Source organism: Chlamydotis macqueenii, chromosome Z, assembly GCF_036417535.1.
Source record: "Chlamydotis macqueenii isolate bChlMac1 chromosome Z, bChlMac1.mat, whole genome shotgun sequence".
Lineage (NCBI taxonomy): Eukaryota > Metazoa > Chordata > Aves > Otidiformes > Otididae > Chlamydotis > Chlamydotis macqueenii.
In genome coordinates this window covers 15,136,919-15,155,793 of record NC_141593.1, presented here as the reverse complement: position 1 = coordinate 15,155,793, position 18,875 = coordinate 15,136,919, and the positions used below count along the sequence as shown (strand labels likewise).

General features: G+C 39.0%; 1 protein-coding gene across 1 annotated transcript in view; it reads left to right on the top strand.

The window, feature by feature from the left end:
• FGF10 (fibroblast growth factor 10) overlaps window positions 1-18,875 on the top strand; it is a 71,594-nt gene that overhangs the window by 1,805 nt on the left and 50,914 nt on the right. The gene's annotated exons all lie outside the window — the stretch shown is intronic.

The window sequence follows — 18,875 nt, the reverse complement described above, 5'->3', positions numbered from 1 at the left end:
TTCATTCTCTCTCTTCTCTTTTTTTTTTTTTTTTTTTTTTTTTTTTTTAAATATTTCAAAGTAAAAGTCATAGGGCTGTTTCCATGGCTGTAGTTTCAAGCTTTGCTGTAGTACTAATTAGGCTTTTAGTAACAGCATGCTTCTGGTAATGTATTTCTGGCTGTCAGTGCTAGAAATGTAACCTTTATTCGGTTTTCCTGCCTGTGCAATCTCAAACTGAAGTAACTGTAGTAAATCACAATATATTGCGTTGTAACTCTTAAGTGACTGCATCCCACTCTAGTAGCATGCTGAGAAATTAAGCCCTGTTATGCAAGTGTTGGAGGAAATTCTCTGACTTGCTTCACTGCTGGAGAACCGCATTTTGGTTCTTGGGTTGTTTTACATAAATCCAGATAAAACTGGGGATAAATCTTCTGTTAAATTAAAACAACTCAAACGGACTCAAGTAGATCCCTTGTTAGCTAACGTGTAAAGTGCAGAGTACTCCAGCAGGTTGCCACGCCATATGATAGGCATTACTGTTAATTCAGCTGTATTTCTATTAAATACCCATAACATAGGCTTACAAACAGGGAGGAGAGGGCTGCTGTATCATATGTCACTGTTTCACTTGCTCCACCTTGCAACCTAATACTTTATCATGCGTTTAATGTTTGTGAAAGCTTTAGATGTCAAAGCAGCTGAATCTTGCCACCTCCCTTTCTACATTTCATAGAAAGGCAAACTCTTGAAAAACAGAGCTATGATGAAGGCTTTGCTTCGATTAATTTCCATGGAATCAAGTCCCAGCTCAGTATTAGATTAGTCTTGTTCCTGGAGGAGGACAGCATCATTCCTCTAAAATGGGGTTCTGAAAGCTTTGTGTGCATCTCTTGAGAACACCAGAAGTTCTGTGTAGAACATTGCTGCCAAAAAGGTTATAAACAGCCCAGTCTGACAACAGTGTGCTCAGAGAAGTAACTACTCATCTGAGCAGTCCCACTAGAACTGTTCAGTGACTGAAGTTGCACACACGCATAAGCATCTGCGAGAATTTTCCAAGAACAGGTAGAATACACTGAAATGTACATATACATCCATCTACTCCTTCAGTCTACATGCAAGAACAACCCCCAACAACTACAGGGTGTGATTCTTTTTTTCCTAATTTTCCAGTCAATGTGTCAGAAAGAGAATTGGCATTCTTGGTGATGTCATGGTTATTGTCACATCTGCAGAGTAGCTACTGAAGAAAGGAGAAACGTTATTTGTTTCATAAAAAAAGCAAAACAACGTCTTTATTTTACATACTTGTATCCTGTTCCTCAATTTTATGTGCAGTAAAGAAAGGACTCCCATTATCTTAAAACTTGCAACTTGCTAACCGCACTTCCATCACAAAGTCAGATCTAATGTACATCTTCAAATACAAAATTAGGATCTTGTAAGCAAAAGTCAAACAGTTGTGTATTCTTCTTTAACAGTCATTATAATTTGCAGTGTTAAATGGTGTTTTCTGTAAAAGTACATAATCTGAGACCATTTAAGAATTTATTTACTCTGCCTTTATTTCAAGGGTGTCTGGATAGCAAAATGTTGCAAATGGTTCATAAAATTTATGCTTTTCATAACCTCAGGTGTAGCTGTGCCATCATAATGCTGCTGTAATCCCCAGCTGGACTGATTCCATGCAAATATATGGTATCTTTAAGATAGTCTAAAATACTTAATCCCATGTGAATAGATTTCTGCCAACAAAGGGCTAGCCAGCCAGCCCACTAAATTGTAGCCTGTTCAACATTAAAGGCTATTTAATCTCTAATATAAGTTCCTCTCACAACACCATGCTTTCTTAAACAAGTGACTGTTGACACACAAGACTTGGAAATATTCTAATTTGGAGGCTTAATTTTTTTTTTCTCATATGCTCATGTTTAAACTCCGTTTGTGCTGCAGTAAAGCCTTATCTGTAGGGCTGTAAGACTGTGATACGTTGTGTAATTAGACAACAGTTTTCATGGCTGGCTGCAAATTAAGCCCTGTCAAGTAAGAGGAACAGTTGGAGAAAGTCAGAATAAACATTCAGAAAACAGAATTTGGTCTCCAGCCTTTAAATGGCTCAAGCAGAATTCATAGATTTGCTTTATAAATATTGTGTGGAGTGTGCTAAATCAAAGTTTACTCTGGCAGATGTTTTCCAACTTGATTGCTTGGAACTATTCCATCAGCTTTTCTGTACCTACAGGGTAATGGGAACTGAGGTGGCTTCTGACTGCTCTGTCAGGAGGCTGGGGAAACTAGCAGCATTTGGCACAGCTCGAAAGTGTCTGTCACTAGGTGGAAGTAGGACCCTTTTAAGGTTTTGTTTAATTATTCCATATGTCTGGAAGTTTGTCCTCGAAATGCAACTATAGCTCATCTCGCAGCACCACAGCTGTGAAGTCGCTTGCCCCTGTTTTTGATAGAGCCATTTGCATGCATGAATAAGGAGAGCTGTACTGCTTTCTGGTGACTTAAATACAAGTTGGGGGAAAAACGAAACAAAAAAAAAAAAGCCTCCAAACAGCAATAACAAAAGCCTTCACTATAACATGAAATCTGGGATGACCAAGAGAAGCTTAAGCCCTATATAAAAATTGAGAGAGAACTGTTTGTGTGCAGATTCTGACTTTACTTGCACCCAGAAACCTTTCTTGAAGACAGTGAAACTCTTTGTGTCTAATGGATGGCATGCACTGGGCTACATGATGTATGATAAGCTGGTTCACGAGAACTTGAACATACTTTCGAGTGTTACACTATTTACAATTGACTTTGAACGCAACTGTTAATAGTAGTATGAAGCACTCAGACTTCAAATTTACTGAACAGATCTTGATATCTGAAGAACAGTTGCACTATATGATGCTTAATTAGCAGCAGCTAACCTACAGCCTGTGGAGGGAGTTCTGCCTGAGCAAGGACTGCGGAATCAGGCCATTATGTAGGTACGTGTTTAGGGATGGGAGTCCGTGTCACTGAGCCCGGGCATCGGTGGGAATAGCTGCGGGAGCGATTCCTGCGGGCTTTGGACCAAGCAGTGCTATGCGAAACCTACGGTAGATGGCGGCACAGCCACTGCCTGCTGTCACCTCTGGGCGGGGAGGGGGGACAAGGAGGGGCTGGATCCCCGCTCTGTCAGCTCCTTCAGCTCCAGCAGGGCTGCGAGGGCTCACACCAGCCGAGAGGCTATTAATTGGCCTTCTGAGCATCCAGAGTGGACTAACCCGAACAGTGCAAAGGCACTGCAATTGCGGAGTAAGAGTGTTCACTGGAGGAGCCAGCGTGAAATAACTAGCTACTCACAAGCTACCCTGTTCCAGGCTTTTCCCCTGCACATGCAATTATTTTTTATACACAGCTTTAGGTTCTGCTGAAGTCCCTGATAGTCTTTAGTTTTGCTTTAGTTAGTACGGATCAGATTAGCAACATAGTGACTAACAGCAAGAAAGTTTTGAGCCTCATTTCTGAGGCCCGAAAGATCGTAAACAACCACTCTAATTGCTAGAAATGCTGCATGTTACCACTGAGGGTTTTAAGTGCGTGGATGTATACATACAGATTTGTAGTATATATTGGGTTATATACACCTATATAATGCTATATAAAAATTGCATTAAATGTGTTTTGATTAAGTATACTCAGTTTGATACTCAGTTTTTTAATTATACCTTAGGTGTAATAAAATCATAAAGCTTGATACGTACCTTAACCTCAGCTGTAAAGCTTAAACTAGATTAGAAGAGTTGGTATACGTTCTTTTGCTACTGAACCTTTTTTAAGGTAGGTGTTTTGGTTTATTGACTCCTCGTGAGCTGGTGTTTGCAAACTAATATAAGAACTTTTCTCTGTTTTTCGGAAGACTGATTTGCAGGTGTATGTGTTTTGTTGTTTTACTCTCCATAAAGATCTGATTTATTTTTTTACCAGTCAAAAAGACTTAAAATACAAAATAATACTGGTTTGGTGAAGTAATTTTAAACTTAGGTGGTTTGATGTGAAATGTACAAGTTCTTATGAAGATAATTTCTCACTTTAAGTCTTTTTTTTCCCCCTCCTATGCAGAACTCAGTTACATAATTTATAACCAGCAGTATACAACCTTAGGCACTTAGGATTTATGAATGTGGAAAGAATTGTACTAGTTAATGTCTACATGACACTCTCCTGTTACCCTTACTGCATTCCTGCCTTGTGGACCCTCCATGCAGATACTGTAGCCCTGTCATAAATCTGTTCAAAATATACAGTTGTAAGAAGTCATTTTGTCTTCATAAATCTAAGTTATAGCCACTTGGGGGGCGGGGGGGGGGGGAAGGAAAAAAAAAAAGATTTAGGGGCAATTGGAAGTTTGTTCTTCTTAAAACCTCAGAAGAAAGAAACGAAGGGGCATGCAGGCTCATAGATGCCGTGCTGCTGTTTTAATGGAAGGGCTCTCAGGTAGGAGCTTAGTCAAAGCTTCACTTGAAGATGGCGTTAGCTGAGTGAGCACTACAGAATGTGCTTACACTTCTGAAACATCTTGGATGCATTCACTTGTAGGATAAGATCCTCTGTTTTGAAATAAGGCATTTTAAACTGGCATTTTAAGATGACTTTCAGATGTCTTTGAGCTGTGTGTGTGAATAGGGGCCTTTTCACTTCAAATGGGAGTCAGATCAGATCCTGCAATAGGGGAGTTTTCATTTATTTGCAGAGCCTTTCATTTTGGAAAAGGAAAAACCCATCTGTGAGCAAATCTTGTTAACCTGTGTGTCTTAAGTTAAAAATAGCAGGCACATGTATGAACATAGGGCAACATCTCCTGTCACGGTGGATTCCTGACTTTTCCTCTGAGTACATGATATAATTGCACAAGGAAGGTTCTAAATAGGAAAAAAAAAATCTTTCTAAACAATACTGTATTTCTATTCTTAAACTTAATATTTGGGATGATAGAAATAGTGTCAGCAAAGCAGAGAAATTATTCCATCAGTTTGTGTTTTGTTATAACGCTCCCTTCCTGACCTGTTTTTGCTTGTTTGTTTGCTCAATTTTCTAAACAGCTTTCCGAATCAAGCTCTTACACTCCCGTCTTCCCCAAAATAGCACTAAGTTGAATTTTCAATTCGCACATTTTGAACAGTTGCTGCTATTGCTTGCAGTCACCGTAAGACACTGAACTACCTACCTTATCCTAATATTTTGGGGTTTATCATCTAATAATCTCTTTGCCACTTTGAACAGCACAAAGAGTTTGAATGATTACCAGCATTAACAACCAATGTCAGCTTAATGAGCCTGCATGGAAAAGTAACCTTTGCTTGCTTTGGGCTATGAAAACCAAATTATCAGATCAGAAATGGAGGATGCGTTCTGTTAATGTTAGCATACTTGCGTTTCTCGGGTGGTAGGCATACTAGTACCACTACGCTAACTGTATGTACTTATCAAACAGGTTCTCCTTCTTTTACTTCAACTACTTATTTTGATGCAGTATTTTTATATCTTGCAGCTTTTCATTGCTCAGATGCTTTGAAGGCAGAAATGGTATTTGCAACCATTAGTTCTGTTAACTAGAAAAATTCTTCCCTAGCTGTATTAATTGCTTCTGTTTAAGTGCTAATGTGTTGTAAAACATCTCTGCTAGTTACAACATAGTAGAAAGGAGACAGGAAACACTGTTATATGAAGTTTTGAAAAATCAGCCATGAAGAAAATTAAAGTCTTCAAGGGTAGAAGTGAGGAGGAAGTGGCTTGATCTTTAATCACTGAATAGATGTTAAAACTGAATTCATTAGCTGACTGGATTATTAAAACTGACTATGTTACTTCATGAGTACAGTGCATCAAATGAAAGGGAAACAAAATGGGTACAAGTGAGCTAGGTCACACGCTAAATAATGGCTTTAAAGGCACTCTTTGCTTTTAAATTAGGTCACTTGTGTTCTTTCTTTGAACATTCAGTTCTAATTGCAACAGTAAATCAGAGAATACACTCAAAGTAGATTCCCATGTAAGGTGGACAACTGGACAGTGCCTTTTTACTGCTACTAACACGTGCATCCAATTACTGGGTTGATATACTCACAATGTCAGCTGTAAAGCATTCCCCTATTTTATAGTTAGCCTAAAGAATTATTAGCCTGTCCCCTTTCACATCTACCTCTAAATAATCTGTCAGTAGTGTATATCTTCTACAGTTAAAGAGGAATTTTCACACGCATCAAAGCTGACTTTCAAGAAAAAGGAAATGTTGAAACCACACAAAAAAAGTTTCATTCCTTTTCTCCCTCCCCTCTTCCATAATTTCTTGTGTTGTGCAAGAGAGAAAAAGGCTACGGATAATAGAAACATGAATGCTCATGAATTTTATATTAAAAAAAAAGATGAGATCTTTCATAAACCTTGATTTAGTAAAACAATATGATGTCTACTCCTTTCATGGTGGAAAACATATGTGAAGGACAATAAACTTAGTTGGTTTTTTGCAGTTCCTGACTCCTCTTCCTACATGGGGATCAGAAGTGAAAATGTGGGGCCTGGTTTGCCCTTCCTTCTTCTGCCTCTGATATTAGAGGTTCAAACATTGCATAGAAATAAAGGAAATGTGAGTTTTCTTTCAGGTTCCTGATGCACATCTGTGCAGCTGTAGTCAGTGTGGTGGGGAGTTGGGGAGGGAACACTGAAGCATTTTGGAAACATTCAGGATGTTGTTTAATTGGAATTAAGGCATGGTGCTAAGTGGACGCTGAGTATAAATCAATGATATTGTGCCCGCAATAGAGGAAAGGGATGGGAAGTGTGACGAGTGCCAGAGCAACCCTAGAAAGGATGACAAGAAAGAAATAGGGGCAGCATATGTCATGAGTGGGAGAGAAGTGGGGAGAGTGGCTTACCCTTTTTGGCAGCTGTGAACCATCAGTGAAGTCGAATTGTCCTGTCTCATCTCACTGCATCATCAGTTTGCTCACAGCCTGAAACTATAAAGCCATTAAGGTACCTGCTGAATTTCTCTCAAAACATGTAATCAGCATGGGGATATATATACTCTTCCCACTCCCAATTTCTTAGAGTCTTCTCTGACTCTATTCTATAGATACTAGGTACTATTTGGTACATACTCTGGGATTCTTTTCTTCACATTAGCCTCTTCAAGAGGATTAATAAACTGCTTAATTCCTAATGTCAAAGTCTGGACTACTTGCAAGCAGAAAGGTGGGCAAACTTGCCCTTGGAAGTAATAAGATATTTACAGGAGCCACAAGCAAACCTGTGTTAAAGAAAAAAAAAAAGCTGAGTTTTTGCTTGGTTAGTTTTTCTTCAGTTTTTCACTATGCTAGTACTATCCACTATATTTGTTATGAGAAACACACATGAAGGACATCAAGATATCCTAAACTTCTAAGTGTTTTAATCTTTTGAGGTTGGAATAGGGTACTTTTATGACTGATATGTTTAGTGTTATCAAGTATGTCATATTTTGTAAGCTTATCTTTAAGATTTGAAGTAGTTGCATACTTACAAGTTCCTATATTCAGTAGCTGTTTGTTACTACAGTGAGCTCTAGAATAGGATAAGAGATGACTGTATTTAATACAAAGTGGCTTTTATAAGACTGCAGTCTTAGTGCCTTCTTTTCATACATTTTTCTGACATTTTAGGACATGCTAGAGCTCCTGGTGTTCACTGGAACAGTCTTTTCACTTTATCAGAACGAAGTTTGATCTCTGTGTATTTTCCAGATATTAATTTTTTCCCTATGGTTTCCCTGGAGGTAAACACAAAAATTGTAAACCATGTCAATCTGGAAGTACCTACCTTATCCACATGAAGTATCTCGGTACCTGTGGCACCTGTCCCTTGGAGGCAAGCAAGCTAATGAAAAACTCCCCCTGAACTGTAACCTTAGCTGACTTCACTGTGTCCTCCTTCCTTGTCTCAGGGGAAGGAAAGCAGTGCCCATGGTCTGATAACAGGACACCTCTCCTTTGTCAAACCAGTAGTGCTAGTGGCTGAAATACAGAAATTGTGTGCTCACCGAGGATTTGTAACTGCAAAACTAATGATAACATGAAAAGAAGCAGCAGAAAGAGTCTAGAGCTACCCATATGATCTGACCTGTGGCCACATTTTTGTTATCCCACCTCATGGTCTACGCCTGGTTTCTCAGCTGGCTCTTCAGATGCTGAAAAGATAACCTCTTCCTGTAAAAGATACCTGTGCTTTTTGTGATACCCTTACTGAGTAGCTGGGTCAGCAGTAGGTAATTTGGCCAAAGGACTGGGCTAAGGCACCACTGTATCTAAATACCTTGCTACAGGGCTTTGGACCAGGAAATCCATTTCTGCTGATGGCATACCTCACAGAACAGCTTCTCTGTCAAGGTTGCAACTAAATTGGTTGAAGAAAGAAAAGGTCCAACACCAGCTTTCTTAGTAGAAGAGTTCCTGGGGTTTTTTTTATTGACCATGTCTTAATGACCATGATTTTTTTTTAATAAAACAAGACTGAAATGCATAAAGGCTGGAATAATGATGTAGGATTGTGGAAAACTAAAGGCTCACATCCTTCATCGTGTGCTGTGAAGATACCCTGGGCATAAAGGGAGCTGCAGGACTCTTCTGAGTTTCTCCTGCTCCTCCTGCTGAAGGTCAAGCAACACAGATGAAGAAAACTGAACAATTTGACACAAGGATAGTCTGCGGGAGCTAAACTTTAAGTATAGGGAGTGCTATAAAGCATTAGGTGTAATGAAATATCAGGTACTATGCGTATTTGTTATCCATTGTATCCCAAAATTTATAAATGTATTTGACTCTAATTGCTCTTTGGCTCTTTGCTGCTTATAAAATGAGGACAGTAGTACTTCCTACATGAGCGAGGGTGTTATGAAAACAAATTATTTGTGAAACACACTGATAACACTGTGATGAGTGCCAGGGAAAAAAAAAAGCCCACCCAGAGAGTAATCATTCTGTTCTTACAGAAAGGTTTGGGTATAAGGAATAGCAAGGGTGGTTTTGTCCTCTTATAGAACAGGAAAGAATAGGCTACTTCTTAACTCTAGCAGACTTAGGTGTTTGTCTTTTAACCAGAAAAAACTTAAGATTCCCCAGAAAAAAAAAAAATAGCTTCTAACCAAAGTGTAGGCACAAATTTCATCTGTTCTTCTGTCAAGCTGGAGGTCTTAGATCTGGTTGTGCTGCATGAACATTACAGTCATGAGCAGTGTAAAAATTTATTTTGCTTTGAAGGTATGAACATTAGGGTGCCTCAGCTCAAGGATCTGTATAATTTCCATTATTAAACAGTTAAAATATAATTGTGATTTCACTCTCTTTACTGTCAGGCCTATCAGTCAAAGAAATTTGAGCATGATCTCCACATCATATTTATTGTATTTGACCCTATCGTATATTTTTGAGACTGCCTTAATTTCCCTGAAATGCTATCTATGCATTGGAGTTAAGTGACTGGAATTATTTGTTTGGTTTTTATTTCTTTTCCTACCTTTTTTCAATTATTGATACTTCCCCTTTAGTGTCACAGACATTATTGTTTCAGTTTAATTTATTACAGTTACTTTTACATGTCACAACTTCTGTTTGAAATGACAGCCATCCAAGTTAAACTCTTTTCAACTTCAGTGAAAACACATATAATAAGGCTGACACTTGGCTCATGTGGTATTAATCTGGTCTCTTGGTCATTTCTTCTGTGTCTCCTGCTGCAGTCTGCTCTCAAAAAGACGTATCTGCAGATGGGGAGTACATAAGATTAACTTCCGCCTCTCTGTGGCTTCTTGTCTCAGACCACACACCAAATAATTCCTCAAAGCATTATCCAGATTTGCTCAAAATTCACCATGCTTGCTTTATTCCTTCAGTTGTGCCACACATGCATTTGTGGACTGTGCTTGCAGCTGATCCTGCTTATGAAACAGGAAGCATTTTACAAAGATGAGGATTAGGAGGCAAACACTATTGTAAAATATCTTTAATAATTTTCCTGCGGAACTCTTCCCTTTTTGGTTTTGCTGATTTTGTAAATATACACAGTAGACCATAAAGGTCAGCAAGACGTAACCTTTTTGCTTTCAACTGTACTCAGGGCATAACAAAGACCAATGTTGCTTTTCAGTACAGACTGAATTACAGTAACTCCTGTGTCCAAAATGAAATTTTAAAGAAAGCAAACCACAGTGCTTATATTCAGGAAGACCTTTAGTGCTATCTGAACTATTAAATTCAGTAATGCTAAAAAAAAAAAAATTGCCAGGAGGTGTTAGCTGTCTTATCCAGGGACCTCCAAACCTTAATCACAGTTTAAAATCCTTAAACAGGAAGCTACAGATGTAGGGGGTATGAATACCTGTGATGACACACCAGTGAAGACTCCAGAAATATTTGTAATGATGAGCAGGAAAACCAGTACATAAAACCATCTAACCACTTTCTGTTACCTTGTCTTAATACAAGAATTCATAGCTGAGCTTACCAGACAAATATCATTAAGTCCATAATGGGGATGGGAACATAATTTTGCTGTTTGAGTAAACTTCAGTCTGACATTTTCTAATAGTCATATTGTTGTTTTGTCAACTCAATATTTTTAATGATAGTTCCAGAATCTTTCTGGTTTTCACAGTAGCCAGTGTTAAATATGTACATAAGTTTATCATTTATAGATGTGTTTTCTGTGTCAAGCTATGGAAGTTCTACATGTAAAACTCCTGCTGCACGCAGAGGCATGCAGATAATCATAGAATCATAGAATCGTAGAATGGTTAGGGTTGGAAGGGGCCTTCAAAGGTCATCTAGTCCAAACCCCCTGCAAGGAGCAGGGACATCCCCAACTAGATCAGGTCGCTCAGAGCCTCATCCAGCCTGGCCTTGAACGCTTCCAGAGATGGGGCCTCCACCACCTTTCTGGGCAACCTCTGCCAGTGTTCTATAACCCGCATAATAAAAAATTTTTTCCTAATTTCCAATCTAAATCTACCCCCCTCTATTTTAAAACCATTACCTCTCGTCCTATCGCAACAGGCCCTACTAAACAGCCTATCCCCATTTTTCTTGTAGGCCCCCTTGAGGTACTGGAAGACCGCTATCAGGTCTCCCCGGAGCCTCCTCTTCTCCAGGCTGAACAGCCCCAACTCTCTCAGCCTGTCCTCATAAGAGAGGTGCTCCAGCCCTTTTATCATCTTCATGGCCCTCCTCTGGACCTTCTCCAACTGGTCCATGTCCTTCTTGTGCTGGGGGCTCCAGAACTGGACACAGTACTCCAGGTGGGGTCTCACCAGGGCAGAGTAGAGGGGCAGAATCACCTCCCTTGACCTGCTGGCCACACTCCTCTTGATGCAGCCCAGGATGCGGTTGGCCTTCTGGGCTGCAAGGGCGCATTGCCTGCTCATGTTAAGCTTCTCATCCACCAGCACTCCCAAGTCCTTCTCCTCAGGGCTGCTCTCAATCCATTCCCCGCCCAGCCTGTATTTGTGCCTGGGATTTCCCTGACCCACATGCAGGACCTTGCACTTGGCCTGGTTGAACTTCATGAGGTTGGCACGGGCCCACCTCTCCAGCCTGTCAAGGTCCCTCTGGATGGCATCCCTCCCTTCCAGCATGTTGACGGCACCACACAGCTTGGTGTCATCGGCGAACTTGCTGAGGGTGCACTCTATCCCGCTGTCCATGTCGCCGACAAAGATGTTGAACAGGGCCGGGCCCAGCACGGACCACTGAGGGACACCACTTGTGACCGGTCTCCACATGGACATTGAGCCGTTGACCACCACTCTCTGAGTGCAGCCATCTAGCCAACTGTGGCCATCCAGCCAACTATGCAAGAGTAGGTTGCATGATGATGCAACTGCATAAGACGAAATTTCCAAAGAATCTCTAAGGACCCTTACTGAGGAGCATACTTAGATTTTTCAGGTTTAACCCTTGTGCAGCTATTGCTCTAAGAACCTCTGAGAGCTCACTGTATCGTGTTTATGATGTAAAATCTCTCATGATGCGAAATATCTTGAGAATAAGTAGAAATCTGTGTTATTATTGCAGTATTTGGACACACTAGATTAATGTCTTCAGGAGGACCATAGCATATACTTTACCTAGCAAAGGATGCCAGATGTTAGAGACTTCTAGATACCTAATAATAATTTCAGAGTTTGGTCAGTTAAAGAACTTATCTCATTCTTCTGTTCCAATAAATACCTTGCTAATGAATCCTGGTTAACACAACCTTGTAGCGGAGGTTTTTGCTATTGCTCTTTTTTTTTTTTTTTCCATTCCTTATCCAAATGGTAGATTTTTTTTTCTGAATTAGAAGGAGAGCTGATACTCACAAGTCATATGTCACAAGCCACTAAAAGTGTCAAAATCTTACAGCAGGCCCTTGGTGGCTTGTTAATCTCTCCTTTTTTACCCCTCTGTCCTTTTTTAAAGGAAGCAGACTAATTCACTTAAATATAATGAGAGCCATGCTTGCCATAGCCTACTTTTTGAACAGTGTCAGTCCAAGTAAGATCTGTCTTATTTCTTCACCTCGTTTTCTTGGCTCCAACAATTGAACACAAAATTGAAAATACAGGGTTTTATGGCAGAGCTATTTAATATGTCAAATGAGAAATGGAGGCTGCAATTTTCATAACAGAAAAATATACAAGTATTAATTTTTCTTTTCCGTTGTGCCCCCACTTCTAAATTATCGTTACCAACATGCAAAAATAAACCTCTGTGTTAAACAGGGAGACCAGATGTGTGTTTAACCTCTTGCCCTCATTTTTCTAATTGGCTTCCATTGGGAACAAAAAGTTAAAATATCTCTAAACAAAAATTACTGATACGGTAAGGTAAACTTTTCAACTGGATAAGAGCTCTTTAGAAAAAGACAGTATTACAGAGTCTTGTATTAGGCCAACAGAACATTTTACTGTAGTGATGCATCTATATTTGGAACAATAACTCCATATTTACTTTTGATAAGTAGTGGCAGAAAGATTGTTGAGTTGCAACAAAAACTAAAGTAACAAGTAGTTAAAATTCTAATGTGTTAAGGACAATCTAGAAGTAACTTGCTACAGATCTTAGGCTTGCTATTCACTGTTAGGCTTTTTCATCTCTACAGACATTAGCTAACCAAATCTTGAAATATGACTGCATTACTTTCCACTTCTTTAGAGACAGGGACTAAGGCAGAGACTTTAAGGACCAGGATTTTCTCCCTTTTATCTTTATTCAAGCTTATTCCACCATAAATCCCTGGACTGATGATTCTACTCTGTTCCACATTTTGTGTTCACAACACAAAGGATGATATTTGTGTTCTTAATAGAAATGGTAATTGAAAGGTAAAGCGTAATACTGTTTATTTTGTATAGCAGAGTATGTCTGCAACATGGATGTACATGCATGACTGATTAAATGACAACTTTAATGCTAATTAAAGATACAGAAAGCAGAAGAAAAGTCTACAGAAGTGATTGAAAAGAGACAATAGGCAATTCTGTCTAGAGACAGAGGTATTGGAAAGTGTCTTCTCTTGGTAAAAATACCTGTCAGCCAGTGGAGTCAGGAAAATTGGCAATGTAAAAAAAATGAGTTTTCCTTAATGAGAAAAGCTAGGAACTGCAGGTAACCCCTAAGCTATCCTTCAGAACAGTTGGGGAACTGAGTTGTTTTATCATGAAATACAAATGTTTTAAGTGCTGTTAACATATTCACCACAGATATCGGCTGGAGAGAGTCTGTCCTTTTGGAACTGCACAGTCTGAAAACAGGCAGATTTTGCATATGGATTCTAAATTAATAATTTTAATTGCTTTAATTGTTAAGCTTTTATAGACAAGTTAGTGTTCAAGACAGATTTAACTGAAGAAAAGCTATTCACCTAGGAACAAAAGAAAATTGCCTACAGAAAGGCAGGAGAAACAGATCTGACAGTAAAAAAATGAAGACACTATTGCAATCAGGGAATCACTACCAGAAGTGAGTGAGTAGAGAAGCCCTCCAGTAACTCTTTCTAATTCTTCTGCTGTTACTAAATCTCACCAACTCATGTTAGCATTCCATAACTTCCCCCCAGCAAAATCACACATCTTAGCTTTACCAGCTTAAATATGAGATTTCAGCTGACCTGGCTGATATTATCTAAAGTACATGTATACTGGCATGTTTGGAGAACAGCTAAGATCCATCTGGGGAAATCACATATGGCTGGTAATAGAGTTTTTTTTTTCCCCTTAGTCATGATTCATAACAGGGATGTAGGATATTTTAGAAGGAAAAGAAGTAAAGGGAGTGTTAAAAGGAGTCACATTTCGTATCAGCTCACCAAAATAATTTAGACTTTGAACAGAGAGGATGGAGTTTTGACCCTATACCTAAGTGTAGCAGTCCAGAATCTCAGTTATGCATTTGTCATATTTCTCTGAAATCGGCAACGTAAAGTAGCCAATTTATTCACACTGTGATTTCAATTTCTATCAAAAGTATAATTTCAACACGTTATAAAAGTAATAATGCCACCTTAAAACCTAGTCCAGGAGAAAATACCAGTTGATTTTGTGGGTTGTGCCAATCCTGGAAAAAGTTGCAGATGTTAGTGCTACAGAAGGCTGAAACAGCCAAAGGAAAAGGTCTGTTGTGAGATAAAGAGGAAAAGGAAATTTAAAAAGAATTCTTTGTGTTGCAAGCTGTAGTGGAGAGGCAGGAGCACTCTGAATTCACACAATAAGCTCCCTTAGAAACTCTGTCTTCTCCTTATCTGCATAAATTTCAAAGGGAAAACACTAATATTGGAACAATTCCTACCAGAGAGCTTCAGCAGCCGCTTTCTGTGTAACAGCAGTCTATGCATGATACCAACATCTTTAGTACACTTACAGAACACTTTCTCATCCACAAGATGGGCACTTCCAGAGGGCCTCTCCCATCTACAAACATTCTGTCTGTGGCCATTTGAGAGCCGTAGGTAGATGGGGAGCATTTTATGGCTCTTGGCCCAGAACAGGGAAGTTCTGCAAAGCCATGGAATATGTAACCAGTGAACTTATGATATCAGAAAGAAAAAAAAAAACCTCTACTCATCTTTCTCTGGATTCTTTTTTTTTTTTTGTATCAGTTTTTGGTGGACATAAGGCAGGCCTTATGTCCCAGGATCACGACTAGCATTGCTCTGTGGTTTACGATGACTGGGAAGCTCTGCTGCATGCACAGCCTCACTATGGGCATTTGTTACACTTGGTGGTGTGTGTCTGTTAATTAAAAATGTGTCAAGTCACAGGAAAGCAGGACCAAGGAAAGCCTCCTGGGAACCCTAATATAGCCCCTGTTCTCACCAATGCTTAGAATCATAGAATCATAGAATGGCTAGGGTTGGAAGGGACCTTCAAAGGTCATCTAGTCCAACCCCCCTGCAAGAAACAGGGACATCCCTGACTAGATCAGGTTGCTCAGAGACTCATCCAGCCTGGCCTTGAACGTTTCCAGGGATGGGGCCTCCACCACCTTTCTGGGCAACCTGTTCCAGTGTTCTATAACTCTCATCGTAAAAAATTTTTTCACTAGTTTGTTCATGAGTTTATCAAGTTCAATTAACACCAGGTAGGTTTGCTCACCATACTCCTTAGCTGAAGGCTGTTCCACAATCTCACTCCTCTAAGGGCTGCAAATAAGTCTTATTTTCAATCAAAACACCTTCATAATCTGTGCTACTATTGCTGCTCTTTTGCCCCAGTAATGTCCTTCACTGCCCCACAGCTTTTCTTCTTTAGAGTTCACCACCACAACGTATATGTAGGAGACAGTTATAGTCTCTCCTTTGTTTTGTTTTGTTTTGGTTTGTTTTGGTTTTTTTTCCTCTGCTAAGCTTAATAGGCCACGCTCATTGCTAAACAGAGAACAGTGTGCTGAGCACAGTCCACCATCTTCCTGCTGGTTCTGGACGTGAAGCAATATAGCTACATCCACATAGGCTGATAAGCGATGTGTCTTGGTGGAGCATACTAATTCCTGCGTGGCACTCTGGAAACAGCTATCTTGCTTTCCAACCCCAAGTTTAGTTGCTTTTCTGGGGCAGTTTAATTTGAAGTATGTCTTTTGGATCATCTGATTGGTTCTATGTAGAGTGGCCCTTTTTAAGATAATGCTTTCATGTGCTTGCCTTTGTAGAACTGCTTCTAGGTGCCTGGTCTTAAACCGGAACTGCGCACCGTGTCCCAAGCCTAAAACATAAAATCCATACAGGTCTCTGGCTTCTGCATTGAGGATGGGTGAAACAAAAAATTGTTGACAATTTTTTTTTTTCTGTATTGTGACAGATCTTTTCAATATAGTATTTCCTTAAACCTTTAGGTATGCCTTCACTTGTTCCTGCCATTCTAAGATAGATATATCAACCAAAGCTATTCTTAGCGCTCCCCTGATGCATCAAGATGTCACAGAAGTGTGGACTGTTGCAGTTGATATATGGGAATAATGGGCACCACATGACAATTTTTTTTTTCTGTTTTCCTTTTCTTTTACTGTCTGTACCTCTGGCTTTAATCAGTGATTTCTCTGTGAAATGTTGCAATTGGGCCTGAACAAACTCTTTCCTCTTCTCTGATATGGATCTGCGGATTATAGGTGAAACTATATTAAGAGGGTACAGAGGTTAATTATGCCTGAATGTTTCCAGTACTGTCCCCATCAGTTGACACTCTCAGCAGACTACACAAACAATCCGGGAGAAGCTATCATTAGCAAAGCAGGAGAGATGCACTTGCCCAGCCCCTGCACTATCTGCATTTTGAAGCCTTCACACATGGTTGTACATGCTGCATGAGTCATTTATGCATTCAAATAAGGTTTTTGGTCAGCTGTGTGTGATATTTCTTTCATGTATACAAGGAAAAAGCTTCCTATCTATCCTCTAAAAATGTAACACCTAAATAGTCCTTTCTAAAAGATTTTTTAAATTTAAAGTACTTAATTTTTCTTTTCTTAATAAAAGCTTGAAGTAATTTTGGTAGAACACCTGCATGTATTGTACTTGTCAAGAACTTCTGAAGTTCTGTTATCACATTTTGCTAGTTTAAAAATTTTTTTTTCTCTGGGGTCCTGTGAAAATTCCATATTGAGCCAGAAGCTAACTTTCACTGAGAAAATAGTAAAACTGATTAAACAGAAGTGTTATCAAGAGTGCGGTGTAAACATACTGGTAAATCATTCCTCTCTCCTTAATAGAATCCTTGTATGTGTTAGGTTAAAAAACAGAAAGCATAAGGTTTTCAAATAAATTAAGTCCTCGGGACAATCATGTATCTTTTAAGATTATTTTATTTCAAACCAAACTCCAGTGAAATCGGTTATCTCTTATACAAAACAAAGATTTGAAAGTGCAAGTACCTGCTTCCCTCTATCTCTTGTTATAACGTTTTCTTACATTCCAACACCATTTTCTTTACTCTTTTTGAAGAGAAGAGGCAGCTTTATGCTTTGGAGTGTGCAGGAACAAGTTGAGGAAGGGTTGGAAGGTCAGCCAGTGAGCTCAAAGCGTGGCAATTCACTTCTGTCTCACCTCATTCCTGCTTCTTCAGAGCAGCAGCACAATAATCTTTTAAATCTGTTTGATATGGCTCGTATGCTTGAAGCAACTTGGACACTGCTTGCATGGGAGCTGTCTTGAATTTGCCTATATGAGATCACAGTAAAAAAAATCATAGGACACTCAAGGAATTCTCCAGGTTGCTAGATTTAATTACCAGAATTTCTAAGGAATTCTTTTGTACCAAAAATAATTGAATCATCATTTTTTTTAAGTGGATTAGATACAAAAATATAATGTAAAACAGCCATTACATTGAGATACGATGTGGGACATTTTTAGCTGTCAAAATGTGCTTAGAAATGTATAACAAATGCCAGCGTGATACTGTGAATTGTGAAAAGGAAAAGAGCAAGTTCTGCTGTTTGCTGTTGCCAGTAAATGTCTACATTTGTTTAGACATTATTACTACAAAAGCCAAGATAAGATTGTGATTTGCCAAATGCTGCATTGTGCTGTCCAACTCGAGTTTTGAATTAAAATATACATATGCCAAATAATATGTTTATATAATTTAGTATGTTGTGTAATAAAAGAGTATTAGGTAGTCTAGTTAATTAAATTATTAAATTTTGGCAGAGTGGTGTTAAATTGAGTTTATATTTAATATTGGTTTTGGGGAGAGTGGGTGGAAGGAGAGTTGAAATCTACTTTATATGAATTGAAACAGGCTAATCTGTTGATATAAAAATGCCTGTAAATAGCAATTGCCTGCTACATGATGGTCGGTTTTTCTAAGATGACAACTTGGAAATAGTTTGCTTTAAAACAGAATAGTCTAAAGTGTAGCTTTCATTCCCTGTAAGCAAGGGTCTGTGTAGCCAACTTCCCTTTTGGACAGGTGAGATGTTGCTGGTCCCAGGAGAACCATGTACTGTGGAAAAGTTATTTTAACTCATAGTGCAAGTCAAAAAATAAGACTTAACTACTCAGGACTAGAAGCTAGCCAGGGGAATTAGCACACTTTATTATCTTCTGTCGAATGAAATCTTGGTTTTCAAAATGAGTATGACCTTTTCCATTTTCTGTAAATTAAAGTATGTGTACAATTTAAAGGACTTCATTCTTTATAACAAAACACTATTGTAGCCACTTGGATAATTTTCTTGAGGTTAAATATCACTTGGATGGAGGAGTTTGCAGGATCAACTTTGGTTTCTTTGCAAGTTGCCCAGGCACTTGAAGTTGGACAAAATCTGCGCACCCCAGCTTTTATGAGTTATGTTTTTTACTTTTCCATTATCAAGATGACCAGTAATATGTTTCATAAGTAGTTTTTT